General features: G+C 36.3%; 1 protein-coding gene across 4 annotated transcripts in view; it reads right to left on the reverse strand.

Moving 5' to 3' along the window:
* LOC129249464 (CUGBP Elav-like family member 2) overlaps positions 1-27,437 on the reverse strand; it is a 205,847-nt gene that overhangs the window by 56,336 nt on the left and 122,074 nt on the right. The gene's annotated exons all lie outside the window — the stretch shown is intronic.

The raw sequence follows: 27,437 nt of genomic DNA on the forward strand, positions 1-27,437 counted from the left end.
TCACCCAATACCCGCACGTCCAAGGCTCAGAGTATCACCGCTTTCTGTGCACATAAACTCAGCCTTTCACAGGCTTCAAGTAGGTGAATTTCGTTTCGGAATCTTATGCTTAATTTTATATCCGATTTACCAAGTAGCAATGCATCCGCAAAAATCCATTGCTTAGTGTGGATTTTAAGCTGGCGGTGGCACACAGTGAAAAAATACACCAACTAAATATCCAATCTCAGTGAATTTCAAACCCTTTTTTTTCTTTAAAACTCAAGAATATCCACTTTTTTTAAATTATGAATATAACCTAAAATAACTTTATTCATTATGCCCTAATTAATTTTTTCAGAAATGAATTTGGTCTGCAAGCTTTTTAAATCACTTATGATAAATGTATTGTTGGACCTTTTAAATTAAAAATGGAAAATACAAAACGGTGTCCGAATTCCAAAACTTATTATTTGCTCTCAGATTTGTTTCTACTAAACAATTTTCAGACACTATATATTAAACCATGTTTTGTGCTACGTCCTCTAATTTTGCTATATAAATGTTTCAACAATGTAATTCACATGCTGCAATCGAAGTTGGTGTGGGCCAAGATGAGAGAATGTTCCGCAAATGCGTTACAGGAACTGCGGAAAAAAGAACGGGAACGCAGTAAACAAAGAAGACAAACAAGTAATGAAGGGTAAACAGAGGAAACATATGTATACGAAGAGCCATACTGGCCAGCTTGGCCCTGCGATGCAATGCTTAAACGGCGGTACCGCAGGGCAAACTAAAGCTACAGAGGTCGGAGTTAGGGAAAAGGCGAAACCTTAAAATGCAATGATCATCACCGTCAACGGCAGGCAATAAAAATCGATAGGAACCAATCCGTTTTGCTCAAATTGAATGATACGACGTGGACACCACGTGGTTTAAACAGAGCGGAACTTAGTGCCACTAAGCTAACACCACGAGGCACCGTGCGTGAAGGGTTTAACTGTATGATTATCTCTTACGGATATGAAGCCAGAAAGGTCGAGAAATTTGCTCACACTGATATACGGGATATAGATAGCTTGAGAGAAACATATAATTTTTTTTTCAATATGGTATTATTTTACTATAGGGGCTATCCTATGATAAAAAGTTTACACAAATGGCTTAGCCTAGTTTCCCTTATAAGTTTGCTTTGTGCAAAATAGATACCTACACATTTACATTTTCATTTTACTGCAAATAGTAGCAGAAAAATTGTATCATCCAGTTACGGTACAAACAGTGACCGCTATTTTAACAAACTTTCACTTATATCCATAATTTACAGATGCACTTAGAAGAGTCAACAAACAATTTTCGCAACTGAAAATAAACAGATACATACAAAAGTGGCTTAACTATACCCATGTCCCAAGAATGGTGAATAAGCATTTGTATGCCCATGAAACATAGTATAAACATCTATGCATACTTTTCTATGTACAATTCCTACATTAGCATGCATTAACACACGCATACATATGTACTTGTAACACATATGTACTTGTGAACCCTCATATGAAATCGTGTTTAAAGTCCCAAGCTACCGTGGTGCTATTTAAGCTTAGATTGCCTCCCCCAACAACCAACCCACCAAATTATTGACCGACACGCAAATCGACTGTGCTCTACTTTTTAGATACTGCGAAGCATTACTGGCGGTATTGTTGGTAAGTCACCTTGCTTTCGGCTATTCTAGCAGTGGTATCGCGTTCTGTGGCTACGCAGCCAAGTGTTGGAAGTAGGTACCTGTAACATTTCGTAAAATCGCTGGCTGGTCGTTCAGAGCCCAATGCTTCACATTTTATGTCAGCAGTGACACGGCGAATAGATTGCCTTAACTGTGCGGTACAGGTGTGGGCAGCAGTCAAGCGGTCGAGGTGTCGGTGGTGGCAGTGTTGATATGCAAATGATTCCACTTTTAACTGCAAAGTTCGTAGTGTCCCAGTTATGTGTCTCTATGCATATCATACGAACTGCTGCTCACATACATATGCACATTTGCTTGTAGTACATAGAAACCACACTAACAAACATTCGTACACTGTTTTTGTTATAATACTAAGTTTCTTAGTTTCTATGTACGCGCATCCAATGACTTTTTGACTGCATCCGTAAGTTTTGCTACCATCAGATATTCCACTTTAAAGCGAATGAATTTCTCTGCTAATAAAAGCACACTGAAAGCTGGGAACAGCTACATATTTGACCAAACTATCGGCAAACAAATTTCATGTATTCGTAGGTATTTCACTCCATCGTTTTAGTATACCCAGAAAGTGGTTTTATCGAGGAGAAACATAGTTTTTTCTTTGGTGAATAAAATGTCGGTTTATTAAAACTAATAATATTTTTTATTTTGTAGTCACTACAGCCTTTTCATGGAAAATTTCTGTTTTCTAAAGGGGTGAGAAAAATGATCGAAAAGCAAGTCTTACAGTATCCCAGTACTGCCTTTAGCTTGTCGATCAAACTAAAACCTTACTCTGGTTTCGAAATTTATAGAGCGAAGTGTTAAAGAAGTATTTTTGCTGATTGGGCTCATTAGATTATTATTCACATGTATTAGAAAAATAAGTCAAGAATTCGACTGATCTAATGGACCATGCAACTCGTAGCCATGGCAGACAATACTTCAATTTTGTATTGTATTATTATTTTGGGTCCTCAAGCTCTTATAAAGAACATCCGATACTTTGAAATTGTTGTACACACATTCCGTTTGTTCCATGTTTGAATATACCGCATTTATTTACAGACCCCGTCATAAAATCACACACATTAATAGAATCGAGAGTGTTCTATAATTACCCTTATTTCCCTAAAATTTTCTAATCTCTTTAAGGAGGGATTCCCCTTATAAATTCTCATTTTTTTTAAATAACCTGAAATCCTTCGAAAGCTTAAGAAATGGTTATACTGATAGCCGTCAACTACTGACTGCTATCAAGGTTCTTCTTTCAACAAGAGCTCAACATTCTTATTATTCTTTTTATATAAAGAACTTCAGTGCGAATTAGGCAAGGAAATGATCCTATAACGCGTTCACGAAAACTATACATTTTTCGAATTCAGTTACGCTTAATTTTTCTTGCCACAAAATATCTTTTCGGAATAGATAAACTCAAACCTACTTTAGTATTTTCCCCAAAATGTTTTAATCCAGGTAAGCGTCAGTTAATCAGTTAGATCTACTGTGAATACATTTAAAAAGAAGTTTAAAGAATATAGCCACATCTCAAAATAGGCCACCATACTATGTATTTACAAATGTAGCCAATACCATTTTATTATTACTCGTATGCTGCATCCGCTATATCCACTGTTTTTTGTCACAATTCGCGCAAATTTCTTCAATTTGCAGTCAAACTTTTTGCCTGCTCTGCAAGCCCTGGAGCAGATGCTTAAACTAGTAAAACATAAGTTTGGAGCTCTTCCATAAGTTTGGAATTCTTCCCCATCGGTACAATATAGAAGAATTAAAAAGAGAGTATGTTACAGTTCGGAATTAATATTGCAAAGAGCACACAGAGCGTACCGACTACATATCAACAGCTACTAAGCCATCGCCACATAAAATATAGCAGTTATTCCTGTGAAGAAGGGGAAGAATGCGAACAAAGCATGGTTCAAAATGCACTAGATCGCGCCTGCTCCGTACTATTGCATTCTCTGCTGGGAATTTATTGCTACTAACACAAACACATACGAAAACTCCAATATTCATAATCTCTCCAAACCAGAAAATTCACAGCCGCTTAAAAAGAAAAACAGAAAACAAAACAAAAAATACGTCCGTAGTATAACTTTGAATACAATAAAACAAGAATTGCTGAATGAACAAAAAAGAGATAAAGCGAAAGGAAAGGGATGAGTTGGTGGTGTGGTATAGAATTCTAGTTCTCTATTATGTAGATATTGCTCTTTCAACAGTATTTAGTATTGGAGAAAAAACCCTGTAGTCAAACCTTCCAGTCCCATTTGCTATCTTCTTTCAGTGCTGCCAATTCGTATTTTTAAAATTGTGTTGTCCTACGACACCATTAAATGTACTAGTCAACTCCTGCATTAGCATTACACCAGTCAGTGAGCTAGGTAGCCTTTGTATCAGCACTTAACGAGCCAGTTCATAAAGAACAAAAAAACAGATACTTACCTCCGTCACCTAATCCTCTTGAGTGCTCCCTTAACTATTAAAATATCCCTCTTCATATGATAGTAATATAAAAGTATTTGTTTGCATACACCTCTTATAGTTTATTATGTGACTAGTACAACTCTAGATACTCTGGAATTAATAATTAGTTAGATTTCTTTCATTAAAGATAATTCATAAACCTGAATGCTTGCTGAGTATTTTGTCTTTTATTGCATAAACCGACCGACCACTTGTCATGGGCCAGTGCCGGACCTTAAGCAGGTTGACCCCGATTCAACCATTCTGAGTGAAACTGCCTTAAATGTGTTTGAATTCCGAGCCGCTTCCGTGCTCAGCCATTCTCCCTTATTGAGGTTCATACGTATATATGTAAATATGTATGTATGTATGTGGTGTGCTGATATACATATTTACATGGGGAGGCTGAAACCGAACTTTTTTACAGACAAAAATTTAAAAAGTTTGAAATAAAGAATGCTCGTGATTATTACGGTACACAACTAATGCGTACATACCTACATACATATTGTTGTATGTACATAACTGAGCTGAGAGGAAAAACCTCTGTAGGGAATGCAGTCAACTTTAAGTTCACTTTAATTTCAATATTTTTCAACTACTTGTCCCCTGGTTGAACTACCGACTGCTTTACTTGATTTTAACTGACTACCTGTACTCCCTGACGCTTTGAAGCTTATTAATAAAATATTCTGATATCCATATGTGTGGATATATAAGTATGCGGTGGTCCAGATAATAGTTTTTAATCAGATTTTATTTGTCCCGATAGAAATCTTGAAAAAAAGCAATATCCTATCTCCGCAGAACGAAATGAATCGCTTTGTGCTTGAACAATATCGGTAAATATTCCAAACTAATTTCATTATTCAAACAAAGTCAAATTGTCTACCCCTAACAGTGCTTTTATTAAAAGGAACTACTAATCATCTTCTCTGATTGCTGTTGGAAACAGCATAGGGTCCATGATGAGTGCTATAGAAGCCCAAAAAACGGCTTTTTTGTGGCCGGAAATTCAGTATATACACATCCCATGACAAAATCGAACATTTGCGCTCCAACTTCGGAAATCGCATCAACATCCGTCTCGGCAGTCTCAAATGGCCACCTCGGAGCTTCGACTGAACGCCATCCGACTTTTTTCTGAGTTGCCGCAAAGAGCCGAAGATATGCGAACAATACATTAACGATTCAGCGACGAGCAAGCCATACTTGAGATAGAGCCAAAAACCGTCACCAAGCAGTTGGAAACCTAGATTCACAGGTGCGGATTAACAATGATTACGAAGTCAGCAAAGGCAGGGAATAAATAAAAATTAAAAAAAGGGAAAAACGGAATAAGCTTCTCAAGAAAGATGCAAAGTACACTTTTCAACAATGAAAGATGAAGTAAGGAATAAGTTTCAAAAATATGGTATATACGAATTAATGCTCCAAAAGTCAGAATACGGATTTGCTAGGTAGAATATGTATATTTCCCTAATAAATTGATTTCGGAAATGAGTAAAAGCCTCAGGAATTTTGGAAAAGGTTTTTTCGGAAGAAAGTCCAGTTTCGCATTTTTGGTATCAAAGGAAGAAAAATTGTGCTGAGAAAATCTGGTACAGCGCTGAATAAAGAATGGTGGTGGTGAGTGGTGGATCCAACGATGAATATTTTAAAACAAAATTTAAAGCAAGGCGCTGAGATGTCACAGTTATCAAATGAATATTACTTTCAACCAGACAACGTCCCCCGGTATACGAGGTTTGTTCAAAAAGTATCGCGAATTGTGAACTTTCGCAGGTTACGTATATTCGAATTTCGATTTTTTTGTGGTGACATGTTGGTACTCATGTCTCTCACTCATGCCGACGAGTTCGGCCATTTTGAATGTTCAGTTAATTGTTGGCAGTTGCTTTGCTTGCACGTTTTTCGGCTCGTCTTCGATTTTTGCCTATTCAAAAAGATGGATCAAAGAACCTGTATGAAATTTTGTGTGAAAAACGAACTTAAGTGCGCGGATGCATTCCGACTGTTGACTGTGTCCTACGGAAAAGCTACTTTGGACCAAAGTAACGTTTATCGGTAGTACAAAATGTTCTTAGAAGGCCGAGAAGATGTGAACGACGAAAATCGTGCCGGACGCCCGAGCACTTCAACAACACTTCACTTGCATCACGATAACGCCCCTGCTCACACATCGTTGCTTGTGCGCGACTTTTTGACCAAAAACAACACACTTGTTCCCGAAACTGAATAGGTCCATGAAAGGACGACGCTACGCTACGATTGATGAGATAAAGACGGCATCGAAGGAGGAGCTGAACAAGATAAAAAAAATGATTTTTTGAAGTGCTTCGAAGATTGGAAAAAACGTTGTGGTATTACTTTGAAGGGGACAAAATATATATATATTAATGAATAAATAAAAAATTTTTGAAAAAACACAAAAATCAACTCGTATGGCTCATATAGTAAAGTTATTGTTTCTTTATACTCGTAATGCCTCCAAGCTATTGTCAACACCTCCACAATCGCCAGATTTAAGCCAAAAGAACCAAATTAGGAGAAAAGTGGCGTTGAAAGATGTTATGTGGGAAAGAATTGATGTCAAAGAGACCACCAAATAGGTGAAGTCTAGGTCTGATATACTTAAAGAAGTGTTTAAATGCCGTGGGTACCCAACAAGCTACTAAAAACGCATCATTGTGGAAAGTTTTTAAAATATTTTAAGTTTTTTATAAATAAGCGTAGACTTTTGGGGCTTCTCATTTTTGCGTTTTAAATAAAACTATTATTTATGTATTAAGCGATGGCATCTAAAATGAGTTATATATTTCATTTGATACGTTTAATGTCGATACATAGTTAAAATAAAAAAATTTTTTAAAGGCTTCAAAGCTTTTTCCGTGCTACTTTTTCAACTACAAGGATCATAGACTTATAACACCAAGTATACATGTTTGGTTATATGAGATGACATTTTTTGGAGAAAAGAAAACACTATTAGTAATCGCCGATACAATTCCCGGCAGGGACTAAGTACGCACAGATGGGAATTCACATATGCATTAAAAAATTTATGTGTGCTACTTTATCAAGACTTTTGTAAGCGTGTGTTTATGATCCCAACTAAAATTGTCCTTTTTATTGCTTCAACATGGAAATTTATGACATCAAAACGAATTTAAATATGCGTTAGGGTCCTATTCATATCCTTCATTTTTATTCTATTCATATGTATGTTTATCGGTTTTTGCAATTGAGTTCTTAAATGCACACAAAAGAGGCATAATAATACATATGTATTGTTGAGTGAAGGAGACTCAGAAAATAAATAATTCCCAAATGTCATATCGATTTATTAACCTATTTAAACGCTTTTGTACGGGTCAGTAGGCAGACAAGCAAATGAACTACACGTGAATAATGCTAGCTACGTTTGCTACCAACGTTTGCAACCAAGGTGGCCAGCAGTATTTTAAATTGGGGTGGAGCCAACATTGAATAAATTTTCTGAGATGCTTATATTACTTGCATGTATGTACATACGTAGCAGTAAACAATAGTTACTCAAATAGAGCGTATGATGTCCTTTGCCATGAAAAGATCAGAATGTGCAATAGGTTTTCGCATCGAATTCGTTAAAGTGGTTATACGTGACCTTAGCAAACTTTTCTAAGTGTATACCCCTTTGCTCTTCTTTGTTGTAAAACAGGAGAAAAAAAGTAGTAAGCCACGAGAAAGTGAGAAGTCTAGAATATTTGAATATTTGATAACCAATGCTGTTGAGAGAATTGCAATCATTGAATGAAGCTTATAAATTATAAAAATTAATTAATTTGTTTTTCTATGATTTTTATTAGCTTCCCGCTCTTTTTTGTGTGCTTTTAAATACCCACTACAATTGTAATATTTTAGAATAAATTTAGATAAAATACACTTAATTCTATACTTACTATTATTCCTACGTCTAAAGCCGAATAAGCACTTCAAATGTAGAATAACACAAATCAATTGGTGTGTTAATAAATTTACAAAACAAAATACACGACACAAGTCAACGAACAACGAATACAACTTTTTTAAATATTTTTATTAAATATTTCTCCTTAGGCAAAATTCAGTCTGTGAAAAATATTAGTCAATAAATGAAGAAGCGCTATCTGGTATGCTGCGAAAACTCTCTTAGAAAATAGAATATCACTAGAGGATATACGCTTTTTCACCAACAGTCAAGCGGCCGTTTGAGCACTCAGCTCCTCTTATACCCACTCAGATGTGGTTCGATCCTGTATCTTATCTCTTAACGAAATAAGTGTTCAGAATTCTGTCCAAGTTATCTGGATACCGAGTCACAGTGGATTCGAAGGTAACTGCAAAGCTGATGAGCTCGCAAGAGCTGGAGCTGCGCAATGAAATGTTAGTAACTTACCCACAATCCACATTCCGCTCTCAACATGTAAAATGCTGCTGATCGGAGGTGGCGAGTGGAAACTACTTGCGTTATGACCAGACAAATCTGGCCATCCTACAATCTGAAACAGAAAAAAACCCTTATAAGTCTTTCGAAACACGAACTAGGGCATATAATATCTCTTATCACCGGCCACTGACTTTGGACACGCACGCACGTCGGCTCGGGGTTCCTCAAAACGACCTGTGCAGATACTGCGAGGGCGAAGATGAGGAAGTATCGAGCAGGCACTTGCTGTGCAGTTGTCCCGGTCTAGCCAGAAGTCGACTCGCTCTTCTAGGCTCTCCAATAATTGACAATCTTTCAGTACTCTCGAACCTGAAAATCGAATCTCTCATCAAATTCTCGAAACGAATTAATATCTTTGACCAAAATCTACAATAAAAATCTCGGTTAGGTGGGGAAATCATATAACATAATGAGCTCTAGGGCAACACAACGGACCCAAATTGCGGTCTTGTGGCACTCCGATGCGGGGTCACCCTTAAACCAACCAACCAAATGAAGAATGATGCCCTTTCGTCTTCTAAGATTTTCATACCCGTGCGCACTTATGTCCAAGGGTATTTTAATTTTGCTTACATAACTGTTGTACAAATTCCAGTCTGTCTGTCGAGCTATTCCAAGTTATGCAGCTCAGATGTGGATAAATTCCATTTGCATTTTATAAAGAAGATTTTAAAATTACATAACGGCAGGATTAGAACAAGGACACATTTATACTCTATCACTACACTTGAAATATATACATAAGACATTATTCCAATCCAAGAATGAAAGACTGTCTCATATGCTGTCGCAAGCGGTTTTAAAACGAAAATTTTTTGGGTTAGAGAACTCAACAAAGTAGGAAATGCTTATAACCTAAGATGGGATCACATGGAAAATGACACAAGAAATTGGAATGACAAATGTGAAATAATACTGAACAGCATTAAAACAGCTAACAAAGAAAAAATGTGGCAACGTGCAATGAACAGTACTGACAGGATATATAAACTGTCAGATCATAATATAAGACATTATTATTTTAGAGCCGATTTGCATAGGTACAGAATTTTATTGAATTTTAAAGCGAGGAGTGGGTGCATTATGCTAAACGGGCTGTATAAGACAAACTGCTCCATCTGTAACTTAAATGAAATTGAAACAATCCAGCACTTTCTAGGAAGATGTTCCAATTAACATGTTATCGACACGCAGCATTTGGGAAACACTTTCTACTCGAATCTGAAATTGTACAAATTCTGAACGGTATCGATGATCCAAATTGGAGAAACCTTATTAGCTTTGTTGTTGGTGCTTTACGATGTAGGCAGTTTATATTATATGAATAATAGCAAAGGACTTAATATGTCAATGCTGCAGGTTCCTTTTAAATGTAATATATTTTTTGTAATTTACTATTTTTTATAAATCAATATAATTAATTCTTCTATCTATCCATCGATCTATCTATCTATCTATCTGTATATTTATCTATTTTAAAAAATTGTCGGTTCCACGCGCACTTTTGCTTAAATCCATGTGTTTTGACTTTTTAATTCTCGCACGAACTTGGTACACGTATTGAGACCAACCTGATTTATATCCACCATAATTAAATTGCATAGCCTCGTTCCGTGATGTTGCAATCTATAACTCCCATTGTCCATGAGCTTATTTGATTCCAATTATTATTATACTCTACATTTTTCGTTAGTGTTAAACTACATATTACATATATCCTCCACGTCTTTCACTTAGCAAAAGTTTGGTAGTAGTGAATTTTCTGAACATTTTCAACGGGCTTGGGATTAAAGCAATTGACCTCATTAAATGTCTGCAATTGACATTTTAAATGACAGAAATAGCCAACATCAATAATTAAACTATTGGTATCATTTCACTAGCCATTACTGCCATCGACTACATATCGGACTCTCTGCTACGAAATGCAAATTATCAACAATGCAGGCGACACGTACCAACCCCGTTTAACACCACTGCAGCCGTTCAACCGACCACGACCAAATACAAAGAGGACGCCATGAAAAAAATAGCCCTTCAATTTGTATTCGACAGCGTTACGCTTGAAAGACTGACACATTGACAGACGGTATGGCTGCTCTATGTAGCTAGGTGTTGTTGCTGCTCCAATCACCGCTTCAACTATCATGACAACAACAACCAATCCCATAAACACAGCAACATACCTGGCACCGAATACGGTGATGAATTTGGTGATGGCAGCCAATAAGCAGAATTTATAGCCGGATAAGTTTTATATGCCGATGTTGGCAAAAATGCTGTTGTAAAATTGTTGGGTGCTTCCACGCCGCCCAGTGCAAACGACGTTGACGTTAGTGTTGAATTTGAAGTTGGTATGTGGTTTCCGTAGCTAGTGCCACTGTCAGAGCCGATGCCGATGCCGAGGTTGAAGCCGAGGCCGAGGCGAATACCGGGAATGCAGTCGCTATTCCTGTTGGATAAGCTCTCAATTATCGACGATAATTGAGAACTGCAGCTGGCTCGACCACTATCACCAATATGGATTTCATCTCTGATGTTGTTGCTACTGCTATGTTTACCGCTGGTGTAGCCAAGAATATTACTGTTGTTGTTGTCGAAGCCAGAAACATAAAGACCGGTGGCGGCAGTGCTAATCGGCTCGTTGCCACAGCTGCTGCCGTTGCTGCTGCAATTTGTCAAGCCAATTGTTGCGGAATTATTTTTCATAGTAATTAATGGTCAACAATTCAGAGAAAATTTCAAATAACGACGGATGTCAAGGCTCGCACAAAGAATGAATAAAATATAGAATGAAATGCACACAGTGTGAGGTAAATGCCAACAAGTTTAGAGGATTCCGTGGAAAGAGTACATCGAATATAGTTTTTGTAGGCCTTTATTTTTCGTTATAATAGGTAGCACTTGGAACATAAGTAACATATTTATGCAATCCATTAGACACGAGGTACACGATTTTTACATAACAGATTTTTGTATTTTTACGACACCGCAAGAAAGTCACGTAAAGCTGATACTCAATTTTTAATATTTTCTTGTCTTTTATTTTTTTAATTTGCACTGCGACGTCGAATAAGCGTAACCAAATTTACAACTTAGCCACAAATTACAGTTGCGTTAAAGGAAGAAACACATTTAGCAACATTTTAGCATAAAGAACCTGTGAATATGTGTGTACTTTCTACGATTTTTATATTAGCACTACTGTTCTACATCATATAATAATACGTAAAACTGGAGCTCATTCGTATTACAAAAACACGTTGAACATTTAAACAAATAAATTACTGATATATGGTGTATTAGGTGAATTATTTCATTGAGTAAAAGTCAACAATAAACACAGTGTATTCAGAACTCCATATCGGCATTTTCCCGATTTTCGGTCAAATTATTGCACACATAAAACGTCGAGTTTTGTTAATTAAACACAATTTCGTAATAAAAAATTAGAAGAATATAAATTTTTTTTTAGTAGGCGCAGAGAAAAGCACTTGCACACGCACTTTGGCTTGTTAGCGGTGCGTGAAATGAATTGCAATGGTTTAAGGTTTTGCGGATTTGCAAATTGGTGAATTGGCGAAACGGCACTGTTGGCACGACCGCAGCTTTACGATAGGCCAGACATTCGCCATTCGCTAGCGAGTGATCAATTAAATCGAATTAGCGTGAATTTCGTGCTCGAATTGTTTTCTAAAAATAGTGTGCAATCACTTAATTGCCAGAAGTAATGGCTGAATCAAAAACAAAAACAAAAATCAAATAATTACAATTACAATAAAAGAAAAAAATAACGATGAAATGCAATGCGCCAAAGAGCGATGAGTTCACCTCGGCCGCTGCTGTGATGGAGCAGAGGCGCAGTAACAAATTTAGCTACGATTACTTGCCCTCAAAGAATCCACGGTAAGCCAGAAGTCGCATTTCAAGATCCAAAATACCATGACGAAAATCCAAATGGCAAATCTTTCCGAACAAATATTTATTTTCGACGTTTAAATAAAACTTATAAGCAGCTGCTATTTACCCAATTGATCAAAATATTTTAGCTTATTCCTAACCATTCTTATTATTAATTATTCTTAACTATTCCTTGGCTGAATCTTCTGGAATAATGCCTAAACTCCATTGGACCACGAGCCATATGTATGCTTTTTGCACCTTTTAATAAAACCCTTTCTAATTTTGGCTTAATCGTAGAACATTTTGCAAAATGTTCTGAAGGGCTTTTATGAAAACTTGTATGACTACATTAATATTTCTTAGGTGTTTGCTTTCGAGGCATATACCGTAAATAGCCCTGTAGTGGTATTTTATGACATTGACATTACTGAATGAGGGGAGAACGTTATTAGAAAAAAATCTTTCTATAATTTGGTGTGTTGGATGCTCATGGTGGGTTTCGAGTCGGAGACGTGGCTTCGGCGGGGCGTTTGCAACACTTGGTTAAAGTAAACAAATCATTTTGAATAAATATATTGTGGTTTATTTAATCCAACATTCGGATTTGGAGAAGGCTTTAAACATTTTTAGCAAAATTAATACCTTTTCGGTGAAACCATTTGGAATTGAAAAGTTTATCTTTCTTCAACAAATACTATATTACTTTTTTTATATTATATGTGATATGTAGTTAAGAAAATCTTGACATTCAAAAACAATTTCAAATAATAGGTGCTTTGTGAGGGCATTGCTTTATGTAATTAAGAAATTCTAACAAATTTGAAGAATCCACTAAAATGAAAATTGAATTTATAAGCTAAATTTTAAAAATAAAAATGTATAAAACCACACACGAAATGGGAGTATGGTGGATCTTTTGTTAAAAATTATGGCAAAGAAATATGTCCTGAAACATTTTTCTTATTTGAGTCATGTGTATGTGTAGAATTTTACCTGCGCAAGGAAAGGGGTTTTAAAGCATTAGATACATATATGAAGACAAATGGATGTTAGTAAACTAAATACTTTTCTGCTAACATCGATAGGAAAATATTACCTATGAATCTTTTACCCAGATCTGATATTAGATAACGATAACGAAGTTACTAAAGAGCCATAACCATGTCAGTTAATTAGACAGAATAAAACTAGTAAACTCGATTTCGGTCGGATATTTATACTATTTCCTTTGTATGCAAATGCAATATGTAAAACTTGAAAGATAAAAAAATTTCTTCTTATAAAAGTGTTCTGTCTATTCCTTTATTTCTATATAACCAAATTACTCTCTACTCACAGTAATTTAAATTAACGAACTAAGAGTGTGCTATAAATATATATTTTGTCGTAGGTTCACAGATACCACCACATTGCAATAGAAAAGTAAATTCCATCTTACGCTGTAGATATAATGGCGGAATATTTTCGATCTATCCAAATTATCGACGCATTTGCAATTGAAAGAAGAAGTTGGGCTTTCTTCGTGCTATAAATGAATCTTATTCACATATAAGCCACGTGATTGGCTGCTGGTGTTGGTGTGGTATAAATCACTTGAAATGTGTCGCTTTGTCACTTTGATACAATGAAGGCGCGAAATCGGAAAAACACTGATTCTAAAAAAACTAATTTTAAAATACCAATGCTTGAACGATATGTTGAACGCGTTAATGTGTATGTGTGCGCACCGATTTGCAGTCAATACGATATGCGGCAAAGAGATGTGCACACGACACTTGACGAGACGAACGGATTGACGTTTTAAGCGCAAATGGCATGATAGAATCTCTTTTTTTGAATTACTGCAAAAAGTTTGCCATAAAGCTTTAATAGAGCATCTTTATGGGTGTATGAGCATGTCTTCGTTGGCACCTATACGTGAGTCCGTAATTTATGCTTCTTGCACTGCTATATTTACACAATCACGTACTTACATATGTATATGTACGTATACAAGCTTGCGTATTGTAAGTTTGCACACCTAATCATACACATACAGGATGGTTGAAAAGTAAGAAATCAAAATATGTGAATTTTTGAGTGAATTGAATTTGTTATTCAATATAATTTTTTTCAACTGTAATACACTTATTCCGATAAAACTCCAATCATTTTATATACCACCACTGTAATGCCGAATGGGTAGCCGTAGCCAAACGGGTTGGTACGTGGCTATCATTCGGAATTCAGAGAGAACGTAGGTCGCCCTTCGGCAGGCAATGGCAAACCTCCGAGTGTATTTCTGCCTTGAAAAAGCTCCTCATAAAAAATATCTGCCGGAATATCTCCTCATAAAGAATATCGGAGTCGGCTTGAAACTGTAGGTCCCTCCATTTGTGGAACAACAACAAGACGCACGCCACAAAGGAGGAGGAGCTCGGCCAAACACCCAAAAAGGCCAATTATACAATACATATATATTAGGGCGGGTCGATTTAAAAATCGCCCATTGCTCTGTGAAAATCGTATTCTAGGGATCAAAATAAGAAACTTTGCCGAAGGAACCATACCTCTAAAACGAATTTTGATGTCCCCCAATTTGGGTCGAACGAAAAATCCCACTTTAACCCATTTAGAGTGCTCCAATCGAGTCCAAATTTATGACCGACCCCCACTAACTTTGGACGGCCGATCCACCCATGCCAGTGGCACACCCCCTGGAACTTCCCTGGGAGGTTCCCCATACAATCATTTCAAATATATCACCATTTTTGGAAAAGAAACTAAAAAGTTCGAACCAAATTGGGGGACATCAGAATTCGTTTTAGAAATATGGCTCCTTCGGCAAAGTTTCTTATTTTGATCCCTAGAATATGATTTTCACAGAGCAATGGGCGATTTTTTTGCCTCCCCACAAATCGACCGGGCCTAATATGTATATATATATATATATGATTTCGAGCTTATGCTCAATTAGCGTTACATTAAAATTATGGAGTACTCATTTATCTGAGATTTGTACTTAAATATTGAAAGATGTGCTACTGCCACTAGATTAGTATGCAAAAATGTCTATTTAATATCTTATATTGTCTTTCGCTGACGACGGGCTATTGAAGGTAGTGCTACACAGTAGCGTATTAACGTAGTTTTGTATGAGATTTCCAACACAAACGATACCATTGATTTGTTCATTGATTCCTGTGTAGGTGCATTTTCAAAGCTTTTACACCACGTTTTAGTTCTGAAATCTATCGGTGCGCAGTTCTAAGTAAGGAGAAAATTTCTTTAATACTTTTTTTATGAATTTCTGTTACTGATAAACCTCCAAAAATCCTCAGCTATTCAATTTGTTAACAACGCTGACACGCGAAATTCAAATGGCTTGTAAACAAACATAAAATGGCGTATATACTTTCATTCCTTTAGTGGCTATTAGGTGTCGCTTTAATACTTTTTAGCTAACCTGTATATATAACTAAACATATTGCCATATGTTTGTAAAATTGAAAGCCTCGTCTACTAAGGGCATTTAGAAGTGTTAACTATTTGTTCTGTTTTAATTTCACTTAAAGCACTCTCAGCCACATTCAAGCAAGTTGCAGCAGTTGCCAGCAATCAAGTGCTAATTACAATACGAACCAAAGCAAGCATGAACTTATATATGTATGTATACATACATTTGTATATGAGTGTAGGAATGAGCAACCATTTTCAATTTTTATTTGTTGCATTTGAATCGAGGTATTAAGTAACCAAAGATTCTGACGACATTATGAGTCAGAGGTACATTTAGCCACATTTGTATTTATACGTCCTATTGTATGAGAAATGAATTTGTTGATAGTGTGATTTAAAAATGAAATAAAAAAGTATTTGCGCTATATTTCAATTCAAGGTGGCATGATAAAAAAATGTAAAAGTAAAAAGGCTGTGTATGTATTGTTGAGGTTTTTATGTTTGATTTATATACTCGTACATATTTATACTGCAAAACAGAAGAAGTGTTTATATTGCGCTCAAAACCATTAAATATGCCAATACGGAAATGACCCGAAACCAAAAGTGAATTGAATTATGCGCAAAAAAAAAAATACAAATTAAATAAGAGCATATTTATCTAAAGTTATAATAAGATAATATATTGCGTAACAAGAGAATGGAGGGACACTTCTATCTAAAAATATATTGCATCTAGTATCTCGTCTCTAAAAGTCGGCAGTAGAGAAGATACTTCCTAAAAAAGACAATACATTTCTTGAAAAAAATGGTCGCCATCTGACCTCGGTAGCCGCACCCTTCTTATGCAGATATGAACTTAGTCGATTACGATCGGTTGGATAGAACAAGTAATCTTATCGAGAGGTGTTCAAACAAGTCTTAGCCTTCCATCAAAATATTTATCTCGATATTTACTGACCTTCTATGCCATTCGGTACCAGGTTCACATATACTTGCACTTGCAACTTCTGTAAATTTTCTGTATACCATTGTACATATCTACATATGTGAATCTTGAAATCCCGGGAAATGAATGTCCAGTAAAAGTTGATAACTTTCCTCTGGGTTCTTGGTGTAGCCCTACCTGGCTTTTTCAGGGTACATATGCCGATTGATGCTTCCTCCGGCACATGCTAATTTGAGATGTCGGATAATACATTTGGACTACATAAGATAAGATCAAGTACTCCATCTCTTATATGAGACTCCTTTACTCAAGCCATCTTGGTCTAGGAATTTGAATAGGAATTTTCTGCCGAAGGAGAATTCTGTGATCAAACTGGGGCATTCCAACTCACGTATTGGCATGTCTCTTAAGAAGTATAAAATTATAGAGACTCTATTGCTATAGTTGAATATATTGACATCCGAGAGACAAGCTAGCCTCCACACTCTATGTAGTCGGCGGTATTTGGTGAAGCTGACCATTAAATAGACTCAAATTTGTGGTGTGTGTCCTGTTATTGTTCCACCTACAGTTTTAAGCCGACTCCGAATGGCAGATATTTGCCGTTACCTACCGAGGGGCGACTGCTATTAGTAGGAACATTCCCCACATACCACTGGTGCGACGGTGTCCTTGACGATGTTTCTGACATTTTTCTTTTAATCTCCTACCCTGAAACAACACAAAAATGTCACGATAATAAGTATAAAAGAATTAATGGTCCGTGTAATACCGTTATTTTGATTCCAGTTCAAAATATCTCCCCATTGACTAATTTTTCTTGTCCTTATTCCGAAACAAACAAACGGTGAATTTGCTGAAGAAATATATTGATTAAATTAAAGACTGAGAGCTTAATAATCAGGAAGCCTAATTTTCAATATAAAAAAGTGTATCTTCATTCAAATCTATGTCGCTTTAGAAAATTTCGAAGCTCTCCTAAGCAGTTCATTCTGCCCATCAGGTAGTTTTATTAACAACATTTTGAACATAAACCTTGGTCACATGATAAAAAGGTATCGAAATTTTGTTCCAGTTTTATCTCCAGTGTGTTACAATGAGTTTTTAGACGAAATGAGGCTAGTCTCAACCAAAAAATATCATACGCAATGTTAGGGGAAACCCTAAGTCTCGTGTATGCTGATGATGTGAAGGAATCGGTTATGCATAACCCCATTATGATCCCCAGGTGTTTCTTCAAAAATTGTGATAAATATCTCTACCAGCCTTCAACGAATTGGTTTAATTCACCAATTAAGCAGTTATGCAAGTATTTCAAAACTCCTCTTTATAAACATAGGGGAATGCCATCCCCCATAAATTGTTTTTCCCCAACACGGGTTTTGTAAAGGCAAATCAACTATTCACATTCTATGTCAGGTACTTCTTACGTCTGAACCGAGGCGCATAATGAATCACCATATCAAAAGATTTATAATTTTTGCAAATGGCGGCATGTTTCTCACTTGTGAAGTAGATAGCTGCAGTATACAAACTGACGAGCAATGGAGCGCATAAAGGTAAAAGGAAAGATTTCTATCACTTTAAATCTTTTTCTTTATTTAGTTAAAGAGTTGTTCAAAATGTGGGATGATTCATTTTGTGCCACCTTGTATAAGCCAACGCAACACATAACCCAACCAAAATAGTATGTCGGTAAACTAGCTCTCCACTCGCGCAACCAAAAAGTAATTGAGGCAATACCAGAGCAGCGATTGGCGTTCCCGTGGGAAACGCCTGCTCAGCAAAGTACCGGTCACGCTGCAAGCATGCGGGTTTAGCCTTTATTTGCTTATTTTAATAATCTACAGTGCAAATTACCTTACAGACTAGACACAAATGTAAATAAAAGCAAAAAATTTTACAAAATTAGATCTGGATAATGCAAAATCAAGCAGACTGGTATTACATAATGAATTATAGTCTCGAAGTGCGCAAGCAATGGGTATATTACTCGCAAATTTAGTCTTAACGTTTTCCCCATAGAAAGGGTAAACATTTCGAAATCTTCTTTGTGGAACATTAAAGCTTATCTGCGAAAATAGATTTGGACAGTCGACGATGCCATTGACAACACTGAAAATAAACAAAAGGGAAAGGACTGCCCTTCTCTTTTCAAGAGATTCTAGATTAATTAGCTTTAGCCGAGAATTATAGAATGGAACAAATCTCAAATCGGAGGGAACGTAAAGCTTACTTCCCAAAAATTTGTTGAATGCGTTCTATTCTATTAATCGAGAGTTGGTCGTAAGGTCTCCAAATGATAACAGCGTACTCGAGGTGAAAACGAGCAAGAGACGTAGACAGCAGCTTATAGGTATACGGATCAGAAAATTCAGTTGTATTGCGACGAATGAAGCCTGAGACCGAGTACGATTTTGAAAGAATAAAATTAATGTGGCCACTAAAGGAAAATTTTGTATCGAATAATGCTCCAAGATCCTTAAACGCTGTCACACTCTGTAGTATATCATTTGAAATGGTGTAGGATGTGCTAAAAATGCACTGACACCTCGAAAACATTTTTTAATATTTAAGTGCAGACGCGATTTTTTACACCAATGACGAAGATTGTTCAAGTCGATTTGAAGCTTCTGAGCATCCACCGAATCCTTAACAGAAGAGAAGATTTTTAAATCTTCCGCGAAGAGCAAGAAATTAGAAAAAGTAAAACATTTGCTTATGCCATTGATAAAAATTGCAAAAAGAAGTGGCCCTAAGATGCCCCCTTAGGGGACACCTGAAGTTGCAACAAAGTGGTTCGATAAAACTCCATCATTTTTTACCACACACCGTTTGTCCATTAAATATGACTTAAGCCATTGCAGAAAGGTGGAGTGAAAGCCCAAGGAAGCCTACATGTTTACTAAAATCTCGTGCGACATTTTGTCAAATTCCTTAGAGAAGTCAGTGTAGACGCAATCAACTTGGAGCCCTTTAGAAACGATGAAATACAAAATTCGCTAAAAATATCAAGATTGGTAGCTGTAGAACGGCCAGTTACAAAACCATGTTGGTTTGAGTTAATTAAAGACTTAACCGGAAAATAAATTGTACCCTTTACAAGGCATTCAAACAGTTTATAGATGATTGATAGCTTGGAAATCGGCCTATAATTACGAACGTCATATTTTCTTCCACCTTTAAAAAAAGGTGCAATGATTGTAAACTTCCAATCATTTAAGAAAGTGCCCGTAGATAAACATTTTTTAAAAATAATTTCTAGAGGTATTGCTAACGCTAGACAATTCTTAAGCAAAATAGCTGAAAGACCATCAGCATCTGTATGTGACGACGATATCAGACAAAGCATTCCCTTGTAAATGTCATAAGATGAGATGTGCAGATTGCCAAAATTTAGAGATGAGGATATCTCGGATGAAAAGTTAGAGCATGCCTCATCACTGAGTCTTAATTAAACAAATTTGTAAGTTCAGTTGTAAAATATCATGTGACCAATAAAGACCGGTCTCGTCCGGAACTACCGTAGCCGGGTAGTTTACTTTATATATTGATTTCAATAAGGCATTTTACGTGAGATATATCTCGTTTATAAGATCGATGTTTAAGTTTTTAACCAGTCCTCCTGCTTTGGATTTTTTCTTACCCCTATAAGTGAACGAAAAGAGTAATTTATAAACATTAAACATTGTACTTTATATGAGCTACTGTTATATGAACAACTTTTCTTATATCTCAAACATTGTAATGTATACTGATGCTATACAACTTCTTACGAGATGTTTGATGGAATTTCTGCATGCAGTGGTTATTTAGAGCTTATCAATCTTCTCACTCTTGACAGTGGTCGAAAAATGTTGGGAATAATGCTTATTTCTGCTGGCAGAAGGGATTATTAACCCTATGAAGTACTAAGACACTCCTCTTTTTTAGGACCATGTAAAATAAATTACGAACATCGCAGGCGAACGATGAGCTGTATGAGCTTTACGACGAAATAGACATAGCGCAGGGAATAAAGATCCAGCGGCTACGTTGGCTGAGTCATGTCGTCCGAATGGATACAAACGCTCTAGCTCTGAAAGTATAAGATGTGCTACCAGCTGGAGGTAGTAAAGGAAGAGGAAGGCCTCCTCTGTGTTGGAAAAATCAGGTGGAGAAGGACTTGGCTTCACTTGGTGTGTCCACCTAGCGCCGGTTAGCACGAGAAAGAAATAACTGACTCGCCTAAACGAGCTTAAGAAGAAGAAAATAAAACCCAACGTTCTTAGATCTCAACGTTTAACAAAAAACTCTTGCCCGAAATTCGGCCCGGCGGGAAAACACAAATGTTCCGCGTGTGTTGTGTTGTGCGGACTGCGCTCCCCGTGTTGGTCGGCCGGGTGAATATCAACTGGGTTTATTAGATTTTATTTTGGCTCTGAAAAAAATAGTACACTTACGTTATAAAGAGTTTTTCAAAAGGTTTGTTCTAAACTTGGCATTGTAGCCACCTTGGTATGTCTATATAGCTGCCATATTTGGTGGTCTTGACATTTAACCACGGGACGCTGCACGTCTCAACAACGCGTTGAAATTGGTAAAATTTGTTATAAAATCAGTGCTTTTCGCATTTTGCACAGGTTCACATACCCAGCAGACATACATATAAAAGATATTCATTCGATGTCCCTCAATTACCAGGTTTGTCGGAGCCGTATCAGTTAATTAGACTGATTTGTCAAACAAATCAAAAACGAAAATCTATATATCTTTCAATATTTAATACGAATACATATCATAACTGTTAAATGGTATCCGGTTGAATATTCCCTCTTATGTATATCTTCTTGGTAAACAGGCCCTTTAACTTTAAAATAACCATTTTCATAGTTTTGATGTTTTATCTATTTGACTATACCAATATACAAATGTACATAGGTATTATGTACTCATGGTAACGGTGGCACATATTTACATAACACATTTTTATAGCATGCAAATACAAAATAAATATGTGCATTCTTAACCATACGAACGAAAGATAAAATAAGGAAATTCAACATGCAAACGTTGACAGAATGCGGGTAGCTCGGTAATTCACTTATAACACTCAATTTGGCGGACATCAAGCGCGAGACAACTCGCCATTCTACCAGGGGCGGCTGAAATATTACGGCCTATGGTGTGTACCTGGCGAAAACTTAGCATCTCGTCAGATAACACTAAATACTTGCGCGACTCATGGAAATTCTAGCTATTTGGGGAATATAATACGACTCCTGCCCGGGTCTACCAATGACTGTAGTTACCAACGAAGTTGTTCAAAAAGTGAAATACCGATAGAAGAATTAAATTGTGGCGGATAACATAAGAACCGCAGACTAGCAAATAATGTATTGCTGAGATTTTACATCGACATTTGCACATGAAAAATATGAGTGGGCGATAGGTTCCGCGACATATTGTGACGACTGGAGAATTGGAAAATTTTTGGAGTTGTGTTAAAGTGATTTGGTCCAAACGTGTAACCGCTTTGTGAACGCTGATTAACCATGATCGCAGTCCAAGCAATATTCGATGCAGTAGTTAAATGGGAGTAAGACCACCAAAGACATTTCAAGTGAAAAAGACTATTTGGCAGATTATTGCTAACATTTTCTGGCATTTCGAGGAATCTTATTGATAGAAGTGTTTGTGGAATGTGTATTCCACTTGGTGAGGATTACATCAAAATAAAAAAAAAATATAAAACCATAATTTTCATTCTTCACGTACATTAGACAGCGAACTTCTAAGTCGCCCCTCGTAAATATGAGGTGTATATTCAATGAACAGCCGCATTTTGCGCAGCACAAACGTTATAGTGTGCGAGAGAAGTCACCTATTAAATATGCAATCGCTATGCAAATGTGGTGCAAAAATATGCGTGCTTCAAATATAGGCAAAGGGATAATAAAAATTCAAATTAAGTATGTAGAGTACAACGCGCATTTGAGGTCTTATTGTTATCCTTGAAGATGCTCCTGCTAGAAAATCAATAGGACTTAGAATTTAATGTTGAAAAAGTGAATTTAGTTGTTGCTGCATCGCAAAGAATAAACGAATTTCAGAACTAAATTTGAACAACAAAGATTACGTGGATATACTGCCTGTGCAATTCGCCACAAGTCACGGTAGCCGCAGGTTATTGCAGTGCCGCAGTTTGGGCGTAAGAAAAGTTTACACTGCGGTAATGTAATAAATTTGGCAAAGCGCTATATGTTTAAGGAGGGAAATTGCATCCAAAAATAAACGAAAACTGAGCAAAAGAGGAAACATGTAGACATATGTATGTGTTAAACTATATATATATATATATATATATATATATATATATAACGGCATATACATACGAGATTTATTCAAACATTAAAGGGGATTTGGTATTTATCCCCGACCTTTTCCAAGTACTTCTGAGATATGCGCTTTTTGGTATGGTCTTGAGCTCCTCCAGTGACGCGATCTTTATTCTCCAATTGTAGGAAATCTTAATCTTTTCATGCGTAATTCTATAAACGTTATTTTTTGCACAAAGTAAACCCGTGAAATGCTACAATAAACATTTTAAATATGTACGCTGGCGCAGTTGTTTCAATTTTCCACACAAAATGTAATTCATATTTCTTGATCCATTTTTATCATTGATAATGTCAACGTATATAAAGAATATGTTAAAAATCTAGCATCGGAAATAGCAATAAATACAATATATTACATGGCACGCGAAATTTCAAAAGGCACCTTTATTAGAAGAAACATCGTACAGTGGCTTTGGACACTGCAATGATCATTAACACGTCAACGACAGATACTTTTTATGAGGAGCTTTTTCATGGCAGAAATACACTCGAAGGAACCTGTATCAAATTTTGTGTGAAAAACGAAATTAAGTGCGCGGATACATTCTGAATGTCGACTGTGTCATACGGAGAAGCTACTTTGGACCAAAACAAAGTTTATCGGTAGTACAAAATGTTCTCAATAGGCCGAGAAGATGTGAACGACGAAAAGCGTATCGGACGCCCGTGCACTTCAACAAACGAAAAAATTGATGAAGTGAAGAAAATGGTATTGGCCAATCGTCGAATCACCGTTAGAGAAGTTGCTGAGGACGTAGACATATCGATTGGCTCTTGCCATTCGATTTTTTTCAATGATTTGGGCATGAGACGGGTCGCCTCAAAATTCGACCAAAAACAGCATCACATGAATATTGCTAATGAGATGTTGAACTCTGTCCGCGACGACTCAAATTTGCTCTAGAGGGACATAACTGGTGACGAATCGTGGGTTTATGGTTATGACGTGGTAGTCAAAGCCAATCATCTCAATGGAAGCTGCCGCACGAGCCAAGACCGAGAAAAGCGCGCCAAGTTCAGTCGAATGTAAAAGTTTTGCTACCGTTTCCCTCGATTGCATAGGCGTTGTGCATCATAAGTTCTTGCCACAGGGTAAAACGGTCAATAAGGAATATTACCTGTAAGTTATGCGCAATTTGCGCGAGGCAATCTGCCAGAAACGCCCGGATTTGTGGAAGAACAAAAATTGGCTCTTGCATCACGATAACGCCCCTCCTCACACATCGTTGCTTGTGCGCGACTTTTTGGCCAAAAACAACACACTAGTGATGCCACAGCACCGTATTCCACTGTTACTTTTTCTTGTTCCCGAAACTGAAGAGTCCCTTGAAAGGACGACGCTGCGCTACGATTGGTGAGATAAAGACGGCATAGAAGGAGTAGCTGAACAAGATAAAACAAAAAAATGATTTTTTGAAGTGCTTCGAAGATTGGAAAAAACGTTGGCACAAGTGTATAATATCTCATGGAAATTAGTATGAAGGGGACAAAATAGATATTAATGGATAAATAAATAATTTTTGAAAAAACACAAAATTGTGAACACACCTCGTATGTATGTATCTCGAAGTAGTTTTTTTGAAAAAATAAAAGAAACACATTTAAGTTGTTAACGAGGTTCCACTTTTTAAGAAAATATTTGCAGACTACTGTAATATCTCAGGTGGCAGTAAGATAAAATTCAGGTCTTTCCGCTTCGCTTCGATTTCGCTCCTTGAAAATGGCATATGAGGTTTTTACATAATCGGTTCTTACTCGTTAGGGTTACAAGAGTCTTAAGGACCAGTTACTTTTACTCTTTGAGTCTACACATACGTGTCTGCGATTACCGCCACATCCAAAACATATAAATTACAAAATAGAAAATTCAGCAGCTCAACACGCTTTTAAACATTTAAGGTTAAAGAAATGAGACGTTTAAAAATGCATAAGTACCAACAATTGTTAAGCTTTGTAAATTATATGACTAAGGTCTAGTTTATTTCAATTTAATAACTAAATAAAATTGTTGCAAAAAACTTCACATTGTGTGTGTGAAGAAGGATCATATTTTTTAAAATTTACCTGGTGCAAGACCTTGGACCTTATAATGAAATGTGGGTTAGTATCTTACCAAATACTTCTTCATAGCTTTCTGATTTAAGAGAACTTTTTTGTATGAAATTTTTATTTTAACCTCCATCATTTGGAGATTTTTTTGTTATTTCTGTAAAAATTTTCATTTTGAAAATAAATCTTCATTTCTGGCAACTCTAAATCGGCGTAATCACAATGAACATAAAAAAATAATTTCGTTTGAACACGAAAATAGTGCCAAAAAAATCAGTTGAGTATGCGACATAACAATTCAAAAGTTGCGCCAGAACCCATGCAACAGTACTCCACCACCACTTCTACCATTACTATCTCAGTCACAGCTTAGTCTTGCATCATGTACATGCTGCTTCTACTCCGGATTCGCCTCGGTCGCCATGCATACTTGAACCTACTCAAGCATTTTATTAAATTGCCACCTTCCGTTACGATTGTTTCCGCATTTCTTCACTTTTCTTTTTTAGCCCTCCTGTTTTTTTATTTTTCATCATTTTGCACATTTTAGTATTGTTGCTATTTTTTATTATACTTCCTCGGATGTTGTTTTGCTCTTCGCCAAATTTTATTCCCATTCAACCCAATCCCTTTTTTTCTATGTGAATTTGTTCGTTCTGTAATTTTTCCGCTTTTGTTTTATGGTTTCCAATACAAAGTTCGTGCCATTCTGTCTCTCGAAGGAGATGTGAGAGGCGGGGCAGCGATTCGCTTGAGCAAAATGATTGCACTATTGTCTTTTTCATTTCTCTTTTTTCATGAAGAATAGGTATCTGAGACATTTTATTTTCTAGCATGTTTTTGTGGATTTTGCTTTGGTATATTAAAAAGTTCAATAATATTTAGATTTACAATGCGGAAGGCGACGACAACATCATTTTGGACGGCTTCCAGGCGCACAGTTGAATAAAATTTTGACAAAATCAGCAAAAATGCAAATTTTGAATGCTTTTCCACACTTTGGCAGTTTAACAAATGTACATACGTGTATTGTACTTAAGAGTCGTGTACCACCGGGTCGTCTTGAAAATAAAAAAAAATCAATTTTTTGTTTTTTCGATATTTCGAAAGTATAGTATCTTAAAAATATACTGTGAAATTTTCATGCAGAAGTTCCCAATATTATAGCTTCTACCTACATACCAGTAACTATGTAGAGAGCGGTCCGCGCGCTCCTGTACTCAAACTTTAAACTCATTTATCTCGAAACAACTTTTTCCGGCCTGGTATTGTCAAAAAAACACTATTTGAATATGTTGTTTACAAAATCAAAGGCTATCGCCCACACTAGAATCATATTATTTAAATTATTAAAATTAAAAAAAAAAATGGTTTTTCTTTTTTGTATGTAAAAGAAATTAAATAAAAAGGCTAAAAAATTAAATATTGTTTTTGATTTTTTTATTGTAAAAAAAATCATGAAAATACCCTAAATTTTCAAGGTATAGACCACCGAGACCCCTTAAGTGCCAAGTGATTACCTATAGAGTTTTCAAACATGGGCATACATACATATATTGACATATACATTTGTGCATATTTACTAGAGCTACCAAATTGACGATTTTGACGAAAACTAATATAAGTGCATACGCCATTCCAAGTGGAAGTAAAGCCTCATAATTAGTCTGTTTGCGGGGCTCATCATTTGTTACAACTATTTGAAAATAAAATAAAAACCTAATGTTTTCCTTTGAGCAGAGCAAGTGCATTAATATTTTTTTGGCATTTGCTTTAGTAAATAGTCCCAGAAGATATTTCAAAACCCATTCCTCTAATGTTTTCCTTTTCGCATTTCAGGTGTAGGTGAAACTTGCTACTTCTCAGTTCGCTTAGTGCATATGTATTATGGTTTTTTTTTTTTAATAGCTACTGTATAATGCGTAGATATTTGTACAGGTGCAGGGTGCACCATTCGATCTCGGTATGTAAATATATCTCCGTGAAACACCAAGTATGAAGAAACAAATTTTTCTAATAGCGGTCGCCCCTCGGCAGGCAATGGCAAACCTATGG

The sequence above is a fragment of the Anastrepha obliqua genome, chromosome 5, assembly GCF_027943255.1.
Source record: "Anastrepha obliqua isolate idAnaObli1 chromosome 5, idAnaObli1_1.0, whole genome shotgun sequence".
In the NCBI taxonomy this organism is placed as follows: domain Eukaryota; kingdom Metazoa; phylum Arthropoda; class Insecta; order Diptera; family Tephritidae; genus Anastrepha; species Anastrepha obliqua.